Genomic DNA, 23,322 nt, shown 5'->3' with positions numbered 1-23,322 from the left:
GAGGGAGGATTTTCTTGCAGTCAGTACACAAACACACACTGTGCTTTTAAAATGTATTAGAGTCTTAAATCCCATGCAAAATATTATTTGCACATTAGCATTATTAATCATTAGCCCCTAGAGCCCTCAGCTGAGATCAGTGCTTCACTGTGCTAGGAGCTGTACAAATACATAGTTTAAAAAAAATAAAAAAAAATCACCCAGTCTCTTTCCCCCAAAGAATTTGCAATCTAAGGCTCAGATTTTTCAAAGCAGGCTAGTGGATATGGATGATTAATTCCAGCGCCTATGCAAACCCCTTAGCCAACACTGAAAATCTGAGCCTTCAGAGGTGGAAATCAGACAAAGTGGGGAGAAAGGAAATATCATCCTAAATTGACATATGGGAAATGAGGCACCGAGAGCGCTAGGGTACAATTTTGAATGAGACTTAGGAGCCTAAGCCACTTAGACACTGTTGAAAATTTTACCCAAGTTACTTGTCTGAGGTCACACTGGAAACTGACCCAAATTCTCCTGAGCCCCAATTTAGTGCCTTGACCACAAGATTTCTGTGCTGTACAGTGAAAAAACACGGGTCCAAATTCTATCCTTGGTTGCCACGGTGTGACTCTGGAGTGATTCCACTGAGTGCACATGCAGTTATTGTGGAGTTATACAGGTGTCACTCACAGCAGAATTGGATCAGGTTGCGAGGCGAGTCAGAACCAATTTTCGTTGCTGAAGTGTGATTTCAATTAGAAAACTATTTCTAGAACTGAGGACCATTTATGGGGAGAGGATATTAGCTGGGAAAAGCAAGAACAACCTGGTCTGTGATAGACCAACCAGAAATGGCTCAGGCTGCTGAGCTGCTAGGAAGCAAAGAGTGATGCTTGAGAAGGAAGCACATGAATCATATGTGAGTGAAGGGTGGCGTGATGGCACTGAGGTGAGCTCTCCGTCTTCTGGAAGACTTGGGGAGCACAATGTCAACAGTTAAGTTCATAACAGGGTCTCTTCTGCATGCCAGGTTTAGAAATCCCCCAGCTCCTCCTGAACCTCCCCGCTCTCCTCCATAAAGGTTTCATTATTCAATTACCGGCATGCTTCTTTTAAGGGCTCGGAGGGAGGTGGTCTTCAAATGGGATCCAGCAGCCATTTCCAGTGCTATTCACATAACCTCACAATCCCTCGGGTTGTGAGTAACTCTGGCACTCCAAACTAACAGAGAGGGCCGATGGCCTTATGGCTAATGCACTGGACCGAGAATCAGGGACCGTTAGCCCAATTCTTGACTCTGCCACACACTCCCAATGTGACCTTGGAACAGTCACTTCAGGCAGGATCTGCGAAACAGTTCAGCGATAGCCCGAACTCTGATCCCATTGGCTTCACTTCTGAAAACCCCACCCTTAAATTCTCTCTGCCTCAGTTCCCCATCTGTCCCATGGCAGTACTACTACTTCCTTTGTCACCTCTATTTAAGTTGTACGTTCTTCAAGGCAGGGACTAGCAGTATAGGAGATAACCTGACGTCGTTGAAGCCAATGAGAGCTTTATGGATTTCACCTTGTGTTTGTACAGAGTCTAGTATATTGAGTCCTCTATCTCAATTGTTGCCTCTAGCCACTAGCATAATATAAATAAATAATTAATAATAATAATAATATGAACAGTGCCAGGGTCTAGCTGTCTCAGAGCAATGGAATCAGTCACCTTTCACTTCCAGGTCATAGGTTTTAATGCAGAGTAGGCTGCTATTTACCAAAAGTTACTATCTGATGGCTGGTGGCAGCCAGCATGAAATGAACTTGTCTCAGTCTAGTAACTAGGGGAAAGCCAAGCACAGTTTGTATCCTTCTTGGAGGTTTCAGTAAAGAAGCCAAGGATCTGAATAGAGAATGATCTAACTTCTTAGCCAGAGGGGATTCATCTAGGTCAGAGCTGAGACAGTCAAGGGCAGCCCGGAGGGAAACTTGCACTGCTTCTGCTCATGCTGTAACTGTCTTCAGGACAGCCGAGGATTTCAGACTACGTCTACAGTGCCAAAAACACCCCACGACGGCAAGTCTCAGAGCCCTGGCCCACTGGCTCAGGCTATGGGGCTAAAAATAGCACATGAATCAGATGTGAGTGGCGTGATGGCACTGAGGTGAGATCTCAGTCTTCTGGAAGACTTAGGGAGCACAATATCATCCATTAAGTTCATAACGGGGTCTCTTCCACATGCCAGGTTTAGAAACCCCCCAGCTCTTCCTGAACCTCCCTGCTCTCCTCCATAAAGGTTTCATTATTCATTTACCGGCATGCTTCTTTTAAGGGCTCAGAGGGAGCTGGTCTCCAAATGGGATCCAGCAGCCATTTCCACTGCTGTTCACATAACTTCACAATCCTTTGGGCTGTCAGTAACTCTGGCACTCCAAACTAACTGAGAGGGATGGTGACCTTATGGCTAAGGCACTGAGCCCAAGTCAGTTGACTCATGTTCTGAGACTCGCTACTGGGGGTCTTTTTTTTTTTTTTTTTTGTAGTGTAACCATACCCCAAGGCGGTCGAGCCAGTACCAAGACAGAACAAGAGCTACTTTGTCCCTAAATCAAATAGTCACAGGGGTCTGATCCAAGCATGCAGGGCACCCTGATCTCAGCAAGAAAGTGGCACGACATATACGACATTAAAGTACCACATAGATGCACTGGGCAGCTGCTTGCCTGTAGTATTATCCCATGTGCTCCTGTTCCTCTGGTATCCATCACCACTCTCTTTTTCTAGATGTGGATCCCAGGGTATGTGTTACAGATGTAAGCGCATGCAGCATTTCAGGGAAGGAAAGGAAAGCTATTTCTTATTAGGAGGGATAATTTGCTGCGTGCCTTGAAAATAGGGGTCTGCATTTTGCCTGCTACATTTTGAGCTAATAATAGTAAAAAGAAGAAGTGCCCCTCCAGTTGTTTCAAACAAAGCCCAGTCTTGGCAGTACATGGCTACTGATGTAATGAGACAGATTTTCTCCATCAGGGAAATACTGAAAGGCAGAGAGACTCTTGCCCGGAGCTGCCAATTAAGTTATGCCAGAAGCAGGAAGAAGGTGTCCTGGATAGAACGGAGGCCGATTGACAGCTACGCAATTCATTAATCTCTCTCTCCACCTCCTCTAATGGGTCAGCTGGCTTTTTTGTGTGCTGTCCTATAACTATTTCTTAAGATCATTCCCATGTACTTCCTTTATGAGAGCTGGGAGTCTTGATGGGATCAGTGGGGAAAAAACCGTTCCACATTAGAAATAAGGGAGTTTAGGGGTGAAATCCTGGCTCCATTGAAGGCAATGGATTATTGCCATTCACTTCAGTGAGGTTAGGTTTTCACTCTAGAGTTCTGAGGTGAAGCAAAGTGGATCCTCAGTTGGTGTAAATATCCATTGAAGTCAATAGAACTAGGAAAATTTACCCCAGATGAGGGTCTGTCCCACTGTGCTTTTCTGATGTCGTTTTTTTTTTTAATCTAATCTAGGACCCTGATCCTACAAATCCTTAGTGATGTGAGCAAGGCGTTACTCAAGCAGTAGCTTCACTGACGTCGACGGGATCACTCCTGTGAGTAAGGGATTGCAAGTTCCAGCCTCTTAATTTAAAAAGTATTTTTCTGAGCTTGAAAATAACTTTTTCTGCTGCTCCTTATTTCTCTCCTCACGCTGTTCCCCATTAGTTCAGAAATAAAGGATTATGAAATTGAGATGACTGTTATTTACACAAAAGGGAGGCCTCCCACAGCCTTTCAAAGTTTCCCGTTTGAATGATTGTGTGTGTCCCTTATTTTGGGTCTCTGTCACACATCACACTGGGGCTGCAGCCGGAAGAGGTAAGGGCCTACGCATTGCATTGAACATCCTGAGATTTTGGTGGCAGGCCTGGGAAGGGGAAAAAAAAATCCCCACAAAAGCCTGAGTATCAGGCCAAAAAACTAGTTTAAGCAGGTTTTCCCCAAATCCTCCAGGGGGTAAAGTCCAGGTGCTGCTGCTGCTTTGGGATCCCTTAGTGGAATATGCCCTACATAAGTACGGGGCTAGAGCAGCCATACCAGTAGGGACCCATACACATAGTGGCAGGATCTACTGCCTCAAGTGGCTACAGTTATACCAAGTGCCCCAGTGATAGAGTTGTCACTACCAAAGGACTCAAACTGACAACCTCACTGGGACACTATCACCAGACAAAGCTGCTCACTTCAAAGTGTTCTTGAAACGATTATAAAAAAAGCTTCCAGCCACAACAGCCTTTTCATATATACCAGTTTCAAGCCACATTGAAGTTGCTTAAACATTTTGGCTTAGGCCTTCACCTTTTCCATTTAACTGGGGCTTTAGTAAGTGCATTCCAATAGGATGAAGTGTGCCTGCTTATCCCCAATCCTGGACTCTTTAGTTGGCTCCAACTATGCCTGATTTACGGTCTCCCTTTAAAGTCCCTCTTTGTTCACCATCTGGTGAACGGATCCTGCAGTGGAGGATCGTTCTCTGGGGACTCCTCCTTTGCAACAAGGCAATGCACAAGCGTTAACGACACAGCCACTCCAGCCTGTCTGATCCTTTCTCTGTTAAAAGCCGTAAAGCGGCCCAGCTCATTCCATGGGAAAGTGCTAAGGGGCACTGAGCGAAGCCACATCAAGTGTCAGAGGAGTGGGTCTTGCTTTTGCAGAGTGTTGCCGCATGATATCTCCTTCTCCTCTCCAAACCAACAACGAGAGACTTGCAAGGCCTTTAGCTTTTATGGAGTATCCAGTAGTTTTAGCATCTGGCAGGTAGCTCAGAACCTGTGCAATGACTAAGCCCATCTGCCCCCTACCCTGAGTTAGAGCAATAGGGAAAATTAAAATACTCCGCTCACCCACCAAGTTTGGAGGTGTGATCAGCAAGCTGTGAAAATACACCTGGGTTTCAGTGGTTGGTGAGGGTCCTATACCTCCCACGTTGCGAGCGTTGTGCTTTGATGGGCAGTGCTGTAATTGCTGATGTTCTCTGACTGGTGCAGGTTGGAGGCCAACTCTGCTCTATATTTTGTGCCTCCCTGTCCATCGTCACAGCACTCAGCTTTTGGTGCAGCAGGGCTGATGGCAGCACCTTCTGGGGCTCACCAATGCTTCTTGCACTGGCCAGAAGGAGTCACTAGAGAGCAATGGGAAGCACTCTCTGATGCCCATCTGGGGCTACCCACAATCTCAGCCACTGATGGCCCAGGGATGGGGAATGCTAACTGCCACCAACAGGAGACACTCCAACAGTACTACTAGGGTTTTTTTTATTTTAGCCAGGGGAAAGCATGAATACAGTCCCCCACTACCACAAATTATGCAATCAAGTTTCTCACATTTGGGGAAATCGCAGGGGTCAGCACACCTGCAGTGCAATTGATGAGCCTCACCCTGGGAAAACCACTTTCGTGATCATGGTATCTCCCCTGCCAGGTAAGTTGCCAGGCTACTTTCCCACCTGAATTGCTACTGTATGTTGCAACTTTGTGTTCCACCCCCTCAGATCACACAGCACTTCCAGGAAGGACTGAATCCAAAACACTAAGGCACAGCACTGAAATGTAAAAGGATTAACACTCTGGATAAGGTCCAACACGCTACAAAACTAGCCTTTCCCATGGTATTTTGGCATTTCCTCTTCTAGAGGCAGCCATATCACATAGAGGAATCACCAAATTGGGAAATAACAGAAGGAGCTGGTTGGGAAATTTTCAATGAAATGATTTTTTCAACAGTAAATTCTGATTTGTTGAAACCAAAACTTTTCACAGAAACATCTCTGTTCTGATGACACTTTTGTCAGTTTCTTAGGTCCTGGTCCAGGATGGAATCTCCAGTCAAAAACAGAGAGCATGAGAGACCAGCCCAAGAAGAGCCACCAGCGTAGGGCCCACTGCCTGACTTAAAGCAGGGATTTGAACCTGGATCTCCCACATTCCAGCTGAGTGCCCCAAACCACTGGACTATTCTAGCAGGAGTCTCACTTGGGTTTTTCCCTGAACAATTTCAGAAGGGCCAAACGTCATCCCAATATGAAACCTTGTGAGTTTTCAGGAGACAGAATTCTGGTTTTCTAGTCAGCCCTACCAACTAGAGTATTTTGGTAAATTTCTGGATTTCTAGCACTTTCTGCTTCTTCTCCAACTAGAAATCTCCCCAGAAGAGCATATATCAGCATGTCTGCTCACTGCTGGAAGCCGACAGCAAAAAACGGGGCATCAAAATAATGCTGAGAAAATGTAGCGCAGAAAGGAAGGATGGTTGTGTGGCTAAGGCCCTGGACCAGGCCTCAGGAAATCTTGGTCCAGCTCCCAGCTCCATGTGGGAGCTAGGGCAAGACCATTAGAGTGCATCTACACTGCAAAGAAAAACCTGCAGCAAAGCGACTCAGAGCCCGTGTCAATTGACTTGGGTTCCCGGGGATCATGCCGTAGAGCTAAAAATAGTGTAGCTAGTCAGGCTCCGGCTGAAGCCCAGGCACTGAGACCGTGGCTGGTTTTCAGAGCCAGGGCTGCAGCCTGAGCATGAAAACCTACACGGCTATTTTTAGCCCTGCAACCCCAGCCTGAGTCAATTGATCCCAGCTCTGAGACTTGCTGCGGGTCTTTTATTGCAGCGTAGATATACCCCTAGTCTCTGTGCCTCAGTTCCCCCATCTATAAAATGGCAATTATACAACTTTCATTGTTTAAAGCATGAGCACCTCATGTCCAGGACTGTCTCCTATTATGTGTTTGTACAGGGCCAGCATAACACTGACAGACCCCGGTTGTCGGCGGGCGGGATCAAACCTGGGACCTCTGGATCTTAGTGCTTGAGCCTCTACCGCATGAGCTAAAAGCCAACTGACTGTTAGCTAAGGCTGTAGAGCAGCCTCATTTTTATCTCTCTCAAAGTGGTCTCTGTGCTACTAAATGGGACACAACACCACACCCAGAAGGGGTGTGGGTTACACCAGCACAACAGGACAATGATCTCAGTGGAAGCCCTTAAGTGCTACTGAAATAGAAATAATAGAGCAGCTCTTCTAAACTGCAAAGCATTATAATTCAGCTTGGATGTAGTCTACGATTCTGGATGGGTCACATTTTCTCCTGACCTTGTTGTTCTTCCCAGCTTACATCCACTTTCCTTTTCAAGGGGTAATACTCCCTAGTACTCTTAGATTTGGACTGACATGAAGCCTCTAATCTAAGAGCAGAAGTTTGCCTTAGGAGCCGACTTGCACAAGTAGCCGACAAACCCTCCAGAGCTCTCAGCCTGTAAATGTAATGTCCTTTCTTCTGGATGGATCGTAATCAGTGAGGTAACAGTTTAAACAGTTCTGGAGCAGGGTTTTGAGGTTGCGCCTCTCTCTGCTGGGAACAGGAGCCAAGATCCTAGTACAGAATCAGATAATTCATCATAGCATGGATGCCTTATTAAGATTTATTAGAAACTTTTTGATAGCCCAGGAAAACTGCTTCCAGAAGTTGTCCAGTATAACAGAACAACAAGACAGCCCTTCAGATGAAATGACACTATCCAAATCCCTTATGCTGACTTGCAGCCAAGAAAGGGTACAGACAGACTCAGCAGCTGCCCAGATTTAATGGAGCATCCAAAACTTTTAAGGAGAGTCAGGTATTCAGCTATTCCAAGGCGCGGCTATAAAACTGATGAACTGAGAGCAATGTCTCAGAGAAAGAGGGAAAAACAGCAGCCTTCCTTTAGCTGTTTGTTGGTGATTTATGCCATAGCCTATCTTGCATTAACTCTGCAAAGCCTTTCAGGAGAAAAATACTACACACCATAAAATGGTCTTGTATTGAAACAGTTGCAGATCCCTGCTTGAAGGACAAACTGCTGTGCAGTTTTGTAGGGCTCTGACACAATAGCAAAGGGTTGAGGGTTATGTCCCCGCTTATGAGGAGTTCTTTGGATTGAGGCAGCGATGAGGTACATAACTGCTGGATTTATTGCTCATATCTGTATAAACCAGGTATCCACACCACACTGACTAAATTCCTAAAGTCTTGTGACGGCCTGAGCTGTGTGCTCTGTAAAACATGGGATGTATTCTGAGGGAAGTCTCTTTTTTTGGATGTTCCAATGTCCTGGTCAAATATCTTGAATGGAGCTCCAGCCCATAGGTGGTTAGCACTCTATAAATATAATAGATCAAAAATGTTCATTTTTTCTGTGGAAAATTGGTTTTCCATCTAAACTAATATTTTTAAAGAAGTGCTGGCTTTCCATAGAACATTTTGATTTTTCATAAAAAACCCTAAATAACCCAACACTGAAATATTTCAGCCAAAAAACAGTAATATTTTGATTTGGATAGTCTGCCATGGTGCCTCACAGGACTTGTAGTAAAGTTTCCTCATGTCCCCATTCTCTTAACGGGCCAGGCTCCCCAGCTGAACTACATCTTTCATGATGCAACCACCTCCCCTAAATGTCAGGAAAGACAATAGGGCATCATGGGAGATGTAATCCAAATCTGGAGCCAGCCTACAGAGGAAAATGGAAGCATGAGGCACCATCACAGCATTTTCTAATCAATATATGTACTTAGTTCTTCAGCCAAAAATAGTTAAGTTTTCAACTTTGACAAAGTCTAAATTTTCTATGGGGAAAAAAGCCCGTTTTCCAACCAGCTCTAATAGATAGAATCCCACAGTACATCAGAGTGACTAATATATTTTGTTGTAGGACCAAACATGGGACAGATGAACCTCTTAAGTGGTAAGGTCTAGACACACTGCTCATCTGGGTTAGGCTGGCCAGCCTGGGAAAAGCTCCAGGGCACTACTTGCTAGTCTTATTTGTGCGCTGATGCATGACACTACCCAGCCCAATTACTTGTGGTTGAACTAAAGCACATCTTTTAGACAGACATCCAACTCTCAATTTAAAGATTCAGAGTGATGATGAATTTATGCCTCCCTTTGGAAAGCTGATTCGATGGTTAATTATCTCCACTGTAAGGGAGTTGTGTCTTATTTCCATTTTAAAAGTTTCTAATTTTAACTTCCAACCATTGGCTCTTGTTCCATTTTTGCTAAATGTCAGAAATCTTCTCTCAGCATATGGACTTACAGACCGCGATCAAGTTGCTTCGGAACCTCTTCTTCAATAAGCTAAATGGATTGAGCTCCTAAAGTCAGTCATGCTAAGGCCTTTTTTTCCAGACCTTGACCTGCCTCATTGCAGCTCAGATATCCCTTAGCACATATCCAAGAAACAAAAAAGTGTATGTTACGTAGCTTCAGTCATTGCCTCATTTGTCATTTCATAAACATCAAGCCTGCATACTTAGCCAACCAATACAGTACGCTGCAATGCCGCCAACAGTAAAAAGCCTAAGTGTAAGAAATGTGACATGTCAGGAGAAAGGAAGCATGTGCTCCAAAGTACCTTGAAGGTTTTCATGAGTAGCCAATTGTACACGTTTCCTGATGCCAGCTGTCCATCGACTCAGGAATATTTGGCTCCTTCCATCTGCTCTGAAAACTAGGTAGTCTGTTCTCCGCCACATTTCCGTGTGATGTCCATGAGCATCGGGCATGCTGATTTAGATCATTTTGTTCATCCTTGCGATAGTCCATCCAATGGAAGACACTTAACTAAACAAATGGCTTATTCACCTGCTCCCCGGGAGAGGGCCAAAGAGTGGCTGTACCAATGAAGCCCTCTCTAGGCCACATTGACAGCCAGAACTTCCCAATAAAGACGTGCTGAGCGGAAAGTCCAAGGAATGCTGTTCTCTCTCATTTGAGATGATGTCCCTTTGCAACCAGACACAGTCCAAAGAAAATACATTCGAGGCAATACTCTTAGAAGTTAGAAGCCCTGAAAAATAAGGTCTAACAGAGACGGGTGATCCAATGTTGTTCAAAAGGCAGCCTACAGCAGCCTACCCGTCACAGCACTCACCCCCAGGTTTTCCGAGTAAAATATTACCCACTTCCTTCAGGGCCGGGTGCTGTTGTTTTTGCTAATGCAATGCACAGCAGCATGAAACGGGCTGTTCCTCCATCTTACATTTGTTCAGTCTAGACCGAGGCAAATTTATCTTCCTGCTCACATGGCAGCCCTGTGTAAAGCACATCTTGGCAGATGGTGGCCGGCTGCCTCCCAGAGCTCTGCACGTCTCAGAGACTGGGCTTTGCTCTCCAGCAGCAGCCACAAATAAAGATCCCAAGGACTCAGATAAACAAGGAACCTAAAACACACAATGAAAATTTTTGAGAGCGAATTTAGGGCTCACGTTATCAAGGGATTAATAATACGGCAGCCAGGCAGACACTGTAGAATAGATAGTCACACAGCTCTGCCAAAGCACCTCAGCAGTGAGCTGCTATATCAGTTCCGGTTTCCCGCACCGTTTTAACGGTGCACCTCATTCCTGATCTGCAGCTCTCCCTGCTATTCCAGGCATGGGCTCCACCAGACCCCAGGAGCTAGGGCTTTAAGAAAATTACACAATTTCATGAGACTTGCAATAAAATAGCAAGAAATGGCAACACTGCTTTGATAGATATTGAGTCTTTGCCTGGTGCCAGAGGTGTTGAAATGACTGAATGGAGGTTCCATGGGTGCCCATGTTTAGCACAAGCAATGGTAGACTAACTTATTCTCTTTACAATCTCTCAACTGACCACAACAATTCAATTGCCACAACAGAATCTACTGTTCAGCTCACATGAATCAGCATTTTCCTGTACTGTTCTCTTGACGAGGAGATATCTGGCTTGGGCAACACATCCCTGACTAACGCAAGGTAATTGGCAATGCCTCTTACTGAGGTCCTCTAATGGAAGCTGGGTCACATTAATTACATTGCACTGACTCAACTTAGCATACTAGGAGAAGATGCAGATGTTATTAATTCTCCTTTCTGTACTAGTGTGAGCTGGGGTCTGAATGAGTTCTCCCCTGCCATCTGGGAGAAAAAGACCTCAGGAGCAGACCATATTTGCACAGACATACCTACTTTACCTAAGTGATTGGCAGACCTGCTTTGCCAAAGTGATCCGTTATGGCTGTTTTGGGTTAAAATTCACTTTAGTCTTGGACACAGGGGTTATGAAGTGCTATTGTCCCTACTGTGTGACTAAAGGGAGTTCTGTTCTGTAACGCAGAACCCCTAGATGTTGCTCCCAGCACCACTTGGCAGAGGGGATACATAAGCACCAAATTCAGAAGTATGAATATAGAAAATGCTGCAAAAATAATAGAGTTTGCATTTACAGGTCACCCTTCTACCCAAAGAATAATCTCCTCTTTTAAAAGATACCTACAAGATTCAGTTCACCCATTGCGGAACAGCAGTCAACACCCGAGCACAAAGGGAGAGAGGATTGAATTGCCCCAGTTGGAACGTGGCCAGAATACCAGGAATAACACACAAACCTTAGTCTTAGAATCACCATGGGCTCTTTAATAATCCATAAAACGTTGTCTTCACCCCCACACTAGCATGGCAGCCCATAACACCTCACTGGGTCATTGGCTCAGGGGAAAGAGCACATCTACTAGCTCATTGACAAAATCTGAATGAAGATGGTTGCATGCAGATTAACAATACTCATTTCATTGATCAGCAATGGTGTTTCCAGTGTCCATAGTATATGGTACAAAAGCATTTACTACTGTATGGCATAGTAGCTTAATAGCATCAAACATGGGAGCGAGGCCAGACCTACACCACAAACATTGGTTGACACAAGTTAGGTCAGTGTAAAGAAACTGCAGTTAGTATATCACTTGTGCACGTGCATGCTTGGCTGCTTGCATCACCGCTGCATGTACTGACCAGGAATGCTTGTGTCAATGCAGAGTGCAGTGCACCATGAGTAGGTATCCCAGTGTGCCATGCACCATCCTATGCTGCAATGCCTTCTGGGGAATTTTTGCAATGTGCTGTGGGGCACACACGTCATGCAGGGGAAGCCAGGAGCAAGGGGTCAAGTTGAAACATTTCAGGTTTGGGATAGGGTGTTTTTTTTTGGGGCGGGGGGGGGAAAAACGGGGACGGGGGACCAAAAAATAAAGTTTTCCATGGAAATATAATATTGAGTCAAAAAAACAAGTTCCCAAAAAAAGGGGGGGGAGGAGAAAGGGTGGATGAAAGTTTTCAATCAGCCTTTGAACAAAAATCTAGCTCTTTGTGGCTTTTCATGTGTTTGAGGTTATTGGATGTGTTTCATAATAGCTCCAATGTGTATTAGGTTAGAGAGACCATCAAGAAGATTAGCCTCAAAATATAGGTTTAGTTAAATGATTTTACAAAACTTAATATGAATGAAAGTGTCTGATGATTATTTATATTACTGTTACAACAAGTGATTTTCTCTGAGGGGAAATTTAGCTCTCTCCAGAAGCAATGGAAATCCACATACTGAGTAGAAATTAAAGTGAAACTGACTGTCAACAGAAAATGAAACTGAGCAATCTAGTTTCACTGACTGTTGAATGAGGACGGTAAAGAAAAGTCATAAAAAGCAAGTAAATTAGATGCCTGAACTCTGATTTTTTTGTCTGTGTCCCTTTAAAAGCTAAACTTTACATTTTACTTCCAAATATTAAGTGAAGAATGAGTGCATTTGGAGTGACTCTCTTTTAATAAGACTGATTTTTTTGGATGAAAATGTTTTGTAAGACAAAAGACAAATAAACCCAAATAGATTTGTTACCAGACAATACTGAAAAAGGAGCTCACAGCAGTTCAGTGCAGCAGGCAAAAGAAACTATTTTTATTTTAGCACTTTGGAAAAAAAAACTCTATAAAATAATATTTGGAATACCACTGAGTGTTGGGGGGGGGGAATAGCAGCTCTATGCAGGTTCGATGGAAGATCTGGGAACCTTGCTGTGAAACTGAAAACTACAGCTAATCCTTTCTCCCCAGGATTGCCCTGAGTGAGAATGGGACAGCTACTGGAAAAAAAAACTGGTCAGAGAAAATCCAGGTTTCCTGTTTTCAATCCTTCAGCTTTTGTTTCAGAGGCTGCTGGTTTATTTAATTAATAAGTTGATATCTCCCAAGTCTGTGGTTCTGATTCCACTCTCGATTACCTTGTTCTAGTGTAAACAGAGAGGAATTCCATTGCAATCATTGAGATTAAATTGGTGTAAAACTATCCTGAGATTAGAGTCAAGGCCTGTGTTTGTGTAGTGATGGGACCAAGCTGCAGAATCTGGATCTAGATTTCAAGCATTCCAAAGCTTGGGGGCATGTGGATCTAGGCTATATTACGAAGATAAGGGGCCATTGCGAACTTGGGATTCAGATCTAGGTTTGGATTTCAAACTACCCAATGTTTAGGGGTGTCAGGGTGATCTACTTCAGGGAGTCCTATACGTTTTAGAAGAATTTTGTACATTCAGCCTATTTATTCAATACTGAAGTAGGAAGGGTACTTGCATTCTTATTTCTTTTATTTCCTGAAGAGTCAGCATAGACGACTGTAGCTTGCTGGTTGTTTATTGGAACTCCACTACTATAGGGCTCAAACCTTTCAAGGCGCTGAGCACTGGAGTCCTGATGCAGTAAAGCACTTGAGCATGTGAGTATCATACCCTGGTGCTCAGCATCTTGCAGGATCAAGCAGACAGTGAATTGAACAAGATTGTACTTTAGTCTTCCTGAATCCCAAACATTTCAAAAACAACTAAGTGATTCGAGTGCAAGTCCCACTGGTTTTCCATGGAACTTGCGCACTTTTGAAAATTTTACCCCAAACTAATTTCAACAGAACCTAATCCATGATGCTAAATAATAAACCACTTGCTTGTAACTGCCGTGAAAGTAAGTAAAAACACAGTCCTTTACTGGAGGTATGCAAGATTAATGTCTAAACTGCTCCAGGGATTGGTTTTTTGTTCTAAACTGCCAAGTTACACCAATCAATACCAACTGAAAATTGTTACTGACTGATGGCTTATGGGGCAATTGTGTGTGAAATGAATTTGGGAAATTGATCGAATTCCAGCTAGGCATTTGTTCACTAAAAATCAACTTTTATTGCTATTATGGGCTGGCATTCTTGTTGCTAGTCTCAGAGGCTAAAAAAATACATGGGTATGGAGACTCTTCCACATCTGTATGGCCACCTACCTATTGCATGTGTAAAGTGCCCACTACCACAGTACAAACTTGAGAATCACATTGTTTTGGTTGCAAAGAGCCCTGCTTTCCACCCAACCAAGACACAGCCAACCTTGACTTTGAGAGGTATTGTTATTCATTTTAATCTCAGGGTTGCCACTGCTGGGAAAAAAAAAAAAAGGGGGGGGGGGGAACAACATCTTGGATGCTCTTGAGCTCATAAAACTGGACAGTTGGCAATGTGTACCGAGCACCTTGACAGATTTCCCAGGAGAACTACCTCAAAAAAAAAAAAAAAAGGGGGATGATCCTGGGAAAGCCTGGAAAGGTGGCAACCCTATTTAATATCCATGATACTGGGTCATCATTCATCGAGACTGGGGAAGGCTTGCAGAAAATGATGGCAATTGCAATATGCTATGTCAGACTCATGCTGATCCTGATCATTGTTGGTTAAGAGTTCCATAGCTCAAGATTCTCTGCTGAGGACTCTGCACTTATACCCAGATGTCTCACACCTAGGTTCCATGAACCTCAGCAGGCCTAGTTCACGCAATTGCCTTGGTAGCTCATACATGAAGACATGGCCTTTGCAGAAGCTAAGTCAGACCGTTAAGGAGTTTAAAGAAAGATCAGGGACTCTGAAGCAGATTTTAGCAACTCATTCTCAGAATATGTTCACAGCATACATAAGGGATGCTCCAAAGCCCCGAGGTCAACGAGAGTCTTTCCACCAGTAGACTATGGATCATGGCCTTAAGGCAATTCTTCAGACCTCAATGTGCTGAGCTCTTTTGAAAATATGACCATTAATTTAGGTGCCTAAATGGGAGCAGAGTTCTTCTGGGGGGGGGGGGGAATCAGACCCCATTTGAGGGTGCTGAGCCCTTTCAAACATTCCAGCCTAAATATACTTAATTCCTACTTTAGGGAATGACTTGGCAAATAGCTTTTCACAAGTGATGGCAAAACTAGCTGAAAATTGAGAGGCCAGGGAGAGATTTGCCACAAAACATCCCCCGGACCAGGATGATTAAGATAAATATTTGGCTCAATCTCTAAGACTCTAGGCAATAAAGAATTCCCACTGCAGACTATAAACCTGGTCTCCTCTCACATCAGTTGTAAAGCAGCATAAGCACATCAACTTTTCTGGAGTTCCTCCTGATTTGCATTAGTGTAAGCACGACAAGAAGCAAGCTGACTGCTCAAAGAACAGATTCTGGCCCTATAGCACAAGGTATTACTTCATTTGGACAATGCTCCACGTGGGCAAAATATTATGGGTCAATCCTTGGCCCTATTCAATTAAATGGAAGTTTTGCCATTAATTTCAGAAGGCCTGGGATTTCACCCTCTTTTCTCACCTGATCTCTTAAAACAATTAACTGACATGTGGAAATGAATGTCCCTTTAACAGTTATTGTATAAATAATAATCCAATAAAATGTGTGAAACAAAGTCTCCTTTAACGTCGTGCTCACTAGATTTTTCGCCCTTGCCTTTCAGGCCTCAGGATCAGTAGTGTAAGGTTTCTTTTATCCATCAATTTATAGTTAAATAATTCATAAAACTGTCTTATTAAATGGGTGTTGAATATTTATTTGGGCACGTAAGTTGAAAGATAACCTTCATTTTCAATTCCCTTTGCGATAATCAGCTAATTGGGTATCAGCAGAGACACAGCCTTTTCAGGGTGTTGCTTGCTGGTTTTGGATCCTCTTCTAACAATACCTTCACATGGCGACAGCACAGATGCACTCAAACCCATAAGCAGCTTTGCCCAAACTAGGCTCATCCATAAAGAGGACAAGAGAGAGACAGTGAAAGTGACCATGAGGCTCACTGTTAATCCTTAGTAGTGTCTTCATGTTGGTGCCAGGAATATGCTGGCAAGATCCTACTGCATCACCATGTAATAACCACTAAAAAACAGTTTCCCTTGGACTTTAAATGCACACCATGGCTACTCAGGACCCCACAAGAGCAGCAGAGATAGAACTCAGCTACTCCTGCCTCAAAGGCAAAGGTTCTGACCACTTGCACTAAATAGGGTTGCCAGGTGGCCAGTTTTCGACTGGAATGCCCAGTTGAAAAGGGACCTTGACAGCTCTGGTCGGCACTGCTGACCAGGCTGTTAAGAGTCCGGTCGGCAGCACAGGCAGGATCCCTACCCGGCTCCACGCAACTCCCAGGAAGCTGCCAGCATTTCCCTCTGGCTCCTAGGCGGAGGGACAGCCATGGTGGCTCTGCGCACTTCCCTTGCCCCCAGCGCCAGCTCAGCTGCTCCCATTGGCCTGGAACCACAGCCAATAGGAGCTGAGGGGGCGGTGCCTGCAGGCACAGGAAGCGCGGAGAGCCACGTGGTCAAGCCTCTGCTTAAGAGCTGGAGAGAGATGCTGGCAGCTTCCCAGGAGCTGCCTGAGGTAAGTGGCACCCAGAGCCTGTACCCCCCCCCAACCCCACCCCAGAGCCCCCACCACCAGCTGGAGCCCTCACCCCCTCCTGCACCTCAACTCCCTGCCCAGAGCCCTCTCCTGCACCCCAAACCCCTCATCTCCAGCCCCACAGAGCCTGTACCCACAGGTGGAGCCCTCACCGCCACTCCCCACTGCACCCCAACCCCCTGCCTGGTGAAAATGAGCAAGCGAGTGAAAGTGGAGGATAGCGAGGGGGACATCATCATAGGACCTAATCACATCAGCCACACTATCAGAGGCTCGTTCACCTGCGCATCTACCAATGTGATATATGCCATCATGTGCCAGCAGTGCCCCTCTGCCATGTACATTGGCCAAACCGAACAGTCTCTACACAAAAGAATAAATGGACACAAATCAGACGTCAAGAATTATAACATTCCAAAACCAGTCGGAGAACACCTCACCCTCCCTGGTCACTCAATTACAGACCTCAAAGTTGCAATATTCCAACAAACAAACTTCAAAAACAGACTCCAACGAGAAACTGCAGAATTGGAATTAATTTGCAAACTGGACACCATTAAATTAGGCTTGAATAAAGACTGGGAGTGGATGGGTCATTACACAAAGTAAAAACTATTTTCCCATGCTAATTTTTTTCCTGTACTGTTACTCACACCTTCTTGTCAACTGTTGGAAATGGGTCATCCTGATTATCACTACAAAAGTTTTTCCTCCTGCTGATAATAGCTCATCTTAATTGATCACTCTCGTTAGAGTTAGTATGGCAACACCCATTTTTTCCATGTTCTTTGTGTATATAGATCTTCCTATTATATTTTCCACTGCATGCATCCGATGAAGTGGGTTTTAGCCCACGAAAGCTTATGCTCAAATACATTTGTTAGTCTCTAAGGTGCCACAAGTACTCCTCATTCTTAAGAGACTATTTGTTTGGGCCAAAAGAATCCAAAATGTAATATGGATTTTGGAAGAAAAAAAGAGGGGGGGGGGGCAAGGGAAAATTGTGAGCCAACCCTGAAATGTTCCTTTTAAGGGTCAAATCCTGCATTCCTTGCATACATAAAATGCCCATTGACCTGCATGGGAGTTGCAGATGCAATTTCTCAACTAAGCAGGTGCATGTTTCTGACACGTTTCACAAGACATGACAATTTAGCACATGGGAGAGATTTACCTATTCCTGACACTGTCAGATCTTTGGCAGCTGCTGGAAGTGGCTGTGGAGTGAATGAATGGAAGCACTTTTGTGTAACACCATCTTTCAAGGTTGTCAAATTCACTTTTAATGGAGATTCATTAAAATAATATTGTATGTAAAAATGTCAATCATTTTTAAATGCTTCCTTATTGCCAAATGGGGAGACTGGTCAAAAAAGTTGAGTGAAACGTTTCACAGTAGGAAAACACGGTTTCATTTGAACCAGGTTTCATGGACATGCCTGGTTCAGTGAGGTTTCCATCAGGAAGGTTTCTCAGCTCCAGAATGGAATTTCCCAGAGGCCACCCCACAAAAGAATCAAAAGCCCACTGAATAGGGCATCAGACACATAGGTGCAAGTCTCTACTCCAAGTTAGGGACACACTGATCCTATATGTTAGCAAATATAAGTGCAATGCGGTTCATATACTCAGATTCTCCCATCCCTGTTCACACTGAGTAGCATTTTAAAAGTAGTTCAGTTGATTTCAGTGGGACAATTTGTGGACTAGTGTACTAATTAATGTGAATAGGGGGTACCAAGAATCTGGCCCAGAGCTGCTATTCCTGCATATTTATAAAAATTCGGTATCCTTGGACAATAGACTGGGTGCTTGATGCGGATCTCAGTCATACCAGTTTTACACCAGTGCAGTTGCATTGACTCCAGTAGGGATACTTCTTATTTGCACCAGTGTAAGTGAAAGGAAAGATCAGGCCCACTATGTGCTACTAAATCTGACCTCCAACTTTCATTTAAATATATTTGGAGGTGTCAGTTGTAACTCAATAGTTAAGGCTGACTTTCCTTTTGCACGTAAAGCAGGGATTCAAACTCTTCATGTATGAAAGTATCCTCCACAAACTTACAGCCTATGCTCTTCTTCAAGTACAGACTAGATTTTCTGAGAACTTACAAGCAAGCCATTAGCTCAAGTTAAAATGAACTAAAAACTGGGGGCTTCAAGGAATATAGCATCTGTGCCAGTTTTTTCTTTGCCCTAAATGATCTTAAAAATGAAATGACAGATTCTTCAAACTTTCCATATAATTAAAATTAATTGGAATCTTAAGCACAGGCTATATTTAAAGAAATTAGGTTGCAATTAATACGTTAGCTCAGTGGTTGTAGTATTGTATTTAATTACAATTATATAAGCTACAAAGCAGGTCTGGTCAACAGTTCAAATAACTTAAGAGGTAACAACCAAACACCAGCCTCTCTCTACAGCTAATTTCCGTACAATAATTGTATTGACTGTATGAGCGATATTGGACATGTGTGGAGAACGCTCATTTGGCAGATTACTTGGCAAGACCATCACTGCTCTGTAAAGGGTCCATGCTGACAGGCTAGATTGAACATCAATGCTTGACAGACTCCCTGTGGTACTATTGCATTGGCTTCACAGATTCCAAGGCCAGAATGGACCATTGTGTGCCTCTAGTCTGACCGCTTGTAGAACACAGGCCAGACAACTCCTCCAAAATATTTCCTAGAGCAGATCTTTTAGAAAGTGATCCACTTTTGATTTTAAAATTCCCAGTGATGGAGAATCCACGCAACCCTTGGCAAGTTGTTCCAATGGTTAATTACTCACTGTTAAAAATGTACCACTTATTGCCAGTCTGAAGTTGTCTAGCAACAACTTTGAGCCACTGGATCAAGTTATACCAGTCTCTGCTAGATTGAAGAGTCCTTTATCAAATATTTGTTTCCCATGTAGATACTTGTAGACTAATCAAGTCACCCCTTAAGCTAAATAGATTGAGCTCCTTGAGTCTCAAAGAAGTCTATCACTAAGGCATATTTTTCTAATCCTTTAATCATTCTCATGGCTCTCTCCTACTTTACATTCTCCTGTTTATGCATTAAAGGATTGCATGAGCCCTTTTTGCAACAGCATCACAATGCGGCACAGGTTCAGCTGATTAGCCACCATGACCCCCAAGTCTTTTTCAGAATCATTGTTTCCCACCAACCTATAAGCATGACCTACATTCTTTGTTTTAGCCATATTAAAATGCATATTGCTTGCACCCAGCTTACAGAATGATCTGATCACTGGATTATCCAGTTTATCCTTTAAATATTGGCACAACAGTAGCTTTCTGGAACTTCCCCAGTGTTCCCAGATATATTGAAAATCAACACTAATGGTCCAGCCATTTCCTCAGCCAGCTCTTTTAAAACTCTTGGATGCAAGTTATCTGGACCTGCTGACTTAAGAATGTCTAATTTTAGGAGCTGCTGTTGAACATTCTCCTAAGATACTAATGGAATGGACAGAGTTATACATGACATGATGACATCTTTCCTCTCCCCTCCAAATACAGAATATTCATTGAACATTCTGTCTTTTCTGCATTATTGATAATGCTACCATTCCCATCTAATAATGGAGGTATGCATATGTATAATTAAAAACACTCCAACAACCTTAACTCTGCCCTGTAGTGACACCATGAGGGGTGAAAAAATATGTACCTGAAGAAAAAGTTAAAATTTATCTGGAACCACTAACAATAAAATGCCTTAGTCATGACCATAAAGGTATTGCAGGGTATCAATACAGGACAGAGGTAAGGTTGTTCATTCCCACGTGTGGATTGTTTAGAAATTAAACCCCCTCATTTCACTAACAGCAATAGATACTCTCTCATGCCCTTTCTGAATATTTGGGCTCACAAAACATATGAATCAACTTCATCAGTATCTGTGGAAGAGGTCATCTTGTTTCTACCAAAGCCATGTGCAGATGAGCAACCAAAATGCTCTTATGCTACATGTTTGATTTTGTAACAAATCACTGACCACAGAATGCCACCCTTAATTAGAAACATTATGAACTTGAATATTCCCTCACATGAATTTTACATCAGTATCATCTCATGTCCTTCCAGAGTCACTTACGACTTACAGCAGTGAAAATGAAAGAACATCGAAAGCATCCAAGCCAGCTGCATGAGTTAACTCTTCAGTGCCACAACTAGAACGCCACACTATACCTAGCAAATTGCTTAGGGTATATTCTAAAAGTTCAGGGGGTTAACCTTTTGACCAGTAAGCTATTGCCAGTACCAATGATAACCCCATTCCAGGTACAGGAAATACCTGCTCAAACCAGGTAGCAACGGGACCCTCAGAGAACATTAAGTTGATACCTATACTTGCTCTGTACACTATCACCTAAATCTGAGTCAAACCAGAGGCAGCAGGAAGAGCATCTCAGCCCTGCCCTGTGATGTCACCCTCTCAGCACACAGCCCAGCACTGGGAGGCGAGTGCTGTGCTGCATGAGAGAAGAAGCCCTAGCACCATCCTAGTCTTCAGTGGTCACATTAGGAGCAGAGCAGCTGGGTACAGCCTCATGGCCACTTGGGCCCATAGGGGAAAGTGAGAGGAGACCAAAAAAAAGGGGGGGAGAATCAAGAGGCAGCATGGGCAGAAAAGGAGAGGAATCCAGATCAGAACCTATGAACAGGTACAGCATGTGCCCATTCCCGGGCTGATATGCAATAACTGACATGGGATTCTCAGTGAAGGACAAAGATATCTGTTGGTACATAAACAAGGGAACTAGGTTAGGGAAATTCTTAAGTCAGCAAAGTCATGAAGATTCATCCCACTGTTGAGTTCCATGGACCTGGTAGTGGGATCCATTCAGAGACAAGGAATGATGGGCTCAGAGATGACTGCTAGGATACAACAACTCAGAACTCCCAGATCTTAACACCATTGACCTCCAAAAATTACAGAGCAAACAACCTCCCTCAAAACAGAATATACTAAACAGGCATAAAAGCATAGGCACTGACTCCCTGGAGCACCCACGGGGGGCGGGGAGGGGCAAAATAGTGGGTGCTCAGCATTCACCAGCCACCTGCCAAACAGCTGTTTGGTGGCAGGCAGGAGGTGCTGGGGGAAGAGGTGCAGCAGGGACTGGAAGAATTGGAGTGAGTTTGGGAGAGGGAGCAGAGCACCCGCCCGTAAAAATGAAAGTTGGCACCTGTGCATAAAAGGACAACCAACCAACCCCCAGGAAACAGACTCAGCAGTGAAGGCCCACCAGATCACTACAGGTCCTTAATCAAAACTTTGTTACCAGAACTCCTGCAAACAGTGAGCTCTGGAAAAAAGTAGAACCATACAGTGTCTAGAATCAGTGATCACAGTCTAGAAGAAGGAGACAAACTACCATGGAAACCTAGATGTGAATGGATTGTGCTGCTAAGGCAACAGAGGAGATATAGAAAACTAGAGAGACATTTTCTGCTCCCTTCTGCAAGATACCCGAGATTGTGGAAGTGACTTCCTCACAGCTGTTAACAAAAGGCTTTCTAGTGTAACCCTTCTGCCCATCTAAGTTGGCAGCAACAAGGGCCGGGTTCTGTATCTAGGGGTTCCGTTTCAATAACACAATGCAAAACCGGCTCGAGCCCCCACCCAGTGACCTGGGACAATTACATACCACCCCCCTGGGTACCTCTAAGAGGCAATACTTCCCCTCTCGCAAGCACGGAGTCTGAGTGTAGCAGAAAATGTTTAATGACATGAGGTAAATGACATCAGCATAAAATTGGAAAAACACCACAAACAGGATTCATAACACAAACCATGAGCAAAACCCACCCCCAGCAAATTGGGCTGTGTCCTTTCCCTTTGGTTCTTGAATCCAGCAACCCAAAAATCACCCAGAGTCCCCAAAGTCCAACATCCCCAAAGTCTCTGGGGTCCAGCAACCACCCAAAGTCCCAAAAGTCCAACAACCCCCAAAGTCTCTGCCCCTGGTCAGTGCAGCCCCAGAGTAAAGGGGGGGGGGCACGCAGGGTGTTAAGGGGCACCTTACGTGATCCGAGGCTGGCCAGCCGTCTGTTTCTCCGTGGGGGTTCCGCCGCAGCCTTTACCACGAGCCAGTCCACTTTCCTGCCATCCCACGAACTGCTCCGCTCCGCTCACCGACCTGTGAGCCGTTCCAGCCGTCCCCGCAAACAGCTCCGCTCGCCGTTCCTTGGGCCACTCCAACCGGCCCCGCAAGGCTCCACGCCGCTCGCTGCTCCTCCAGTCGTCCCCACAAATTGCTCCGCCAGCTGCTGAGCAATATAGCTTCAGGCTCCCCCACTAGTTAACATAGCCTCAGTGATCTCAGCTCTTAATAACATCAGCTCTTTTGTGATTTCAGCTCTTAGCGATTTCAGCTCATAGTATAGTAGGGGAGCCCCAGTGCTGGTGCACCATTGGCCCAAAGTGAATTCAGCTCAGCAGCCTGTAACTAGACTCCTAAGGGAATCAAAGTTAGCTCTGACATTCCACAATGGAGAGAGGAGGTGGTGCAATTGGTGTTTCGGACCCTCAGAGGGAGCCCATACCATCAGGTACAAATACCTGTCCCCATCCTCTCTCAATTCACTGGGTTTTGTAACCCATGCCCCTTGTCAAGCAAGTGCTACTTAGGTAATGGTGAAGGACTCACTCAGTCCTTCTGTCATACAACAGTTCCACTGGCCTTGATTCACAGAATCAGGGTAACAAAACTTTATTCTTCCTGCCCCAATAATAGAGAAACTGG

General features: G+C 44.3%; 1 non-coding gene across 1 annotated transcript; it reads right to left on the bottom strand.

The window, feature by feature from the left end:
- Nucleotides 1-5,286: 5,286 nt before the first annotated feature.
- Nucleotides 5,287-5,450, bottom strand: LOC112119080. The gene has a single exon (XR_002909085.2). It is a non-coding gene; the product is annotated as a U1 spliceosomal RNA (small nuclear RNA).
- Between the last annotated feature and the right edge of the window lie 17,872 nt (nt 5,451-23,322).

Source organism: Terrapene carolina, unplaced genomic scaffold (assembly GCF_002925995.2).
Source record: "Terrapene carolina triunguis isolate 2854851 unplaced genomic scaffold, T_m_triunguis-2.0 Scaffold192, whole genome shotgun sequence".
Taxonomy (NCBI): Eukaryota; Metazoa; Chordata; order Testudines; family Emydidae; genus Terrapene; species Terrapene triunguis.
This window is presented reverse-complemented; position numbering and strand designations above follow the sequence as displayed.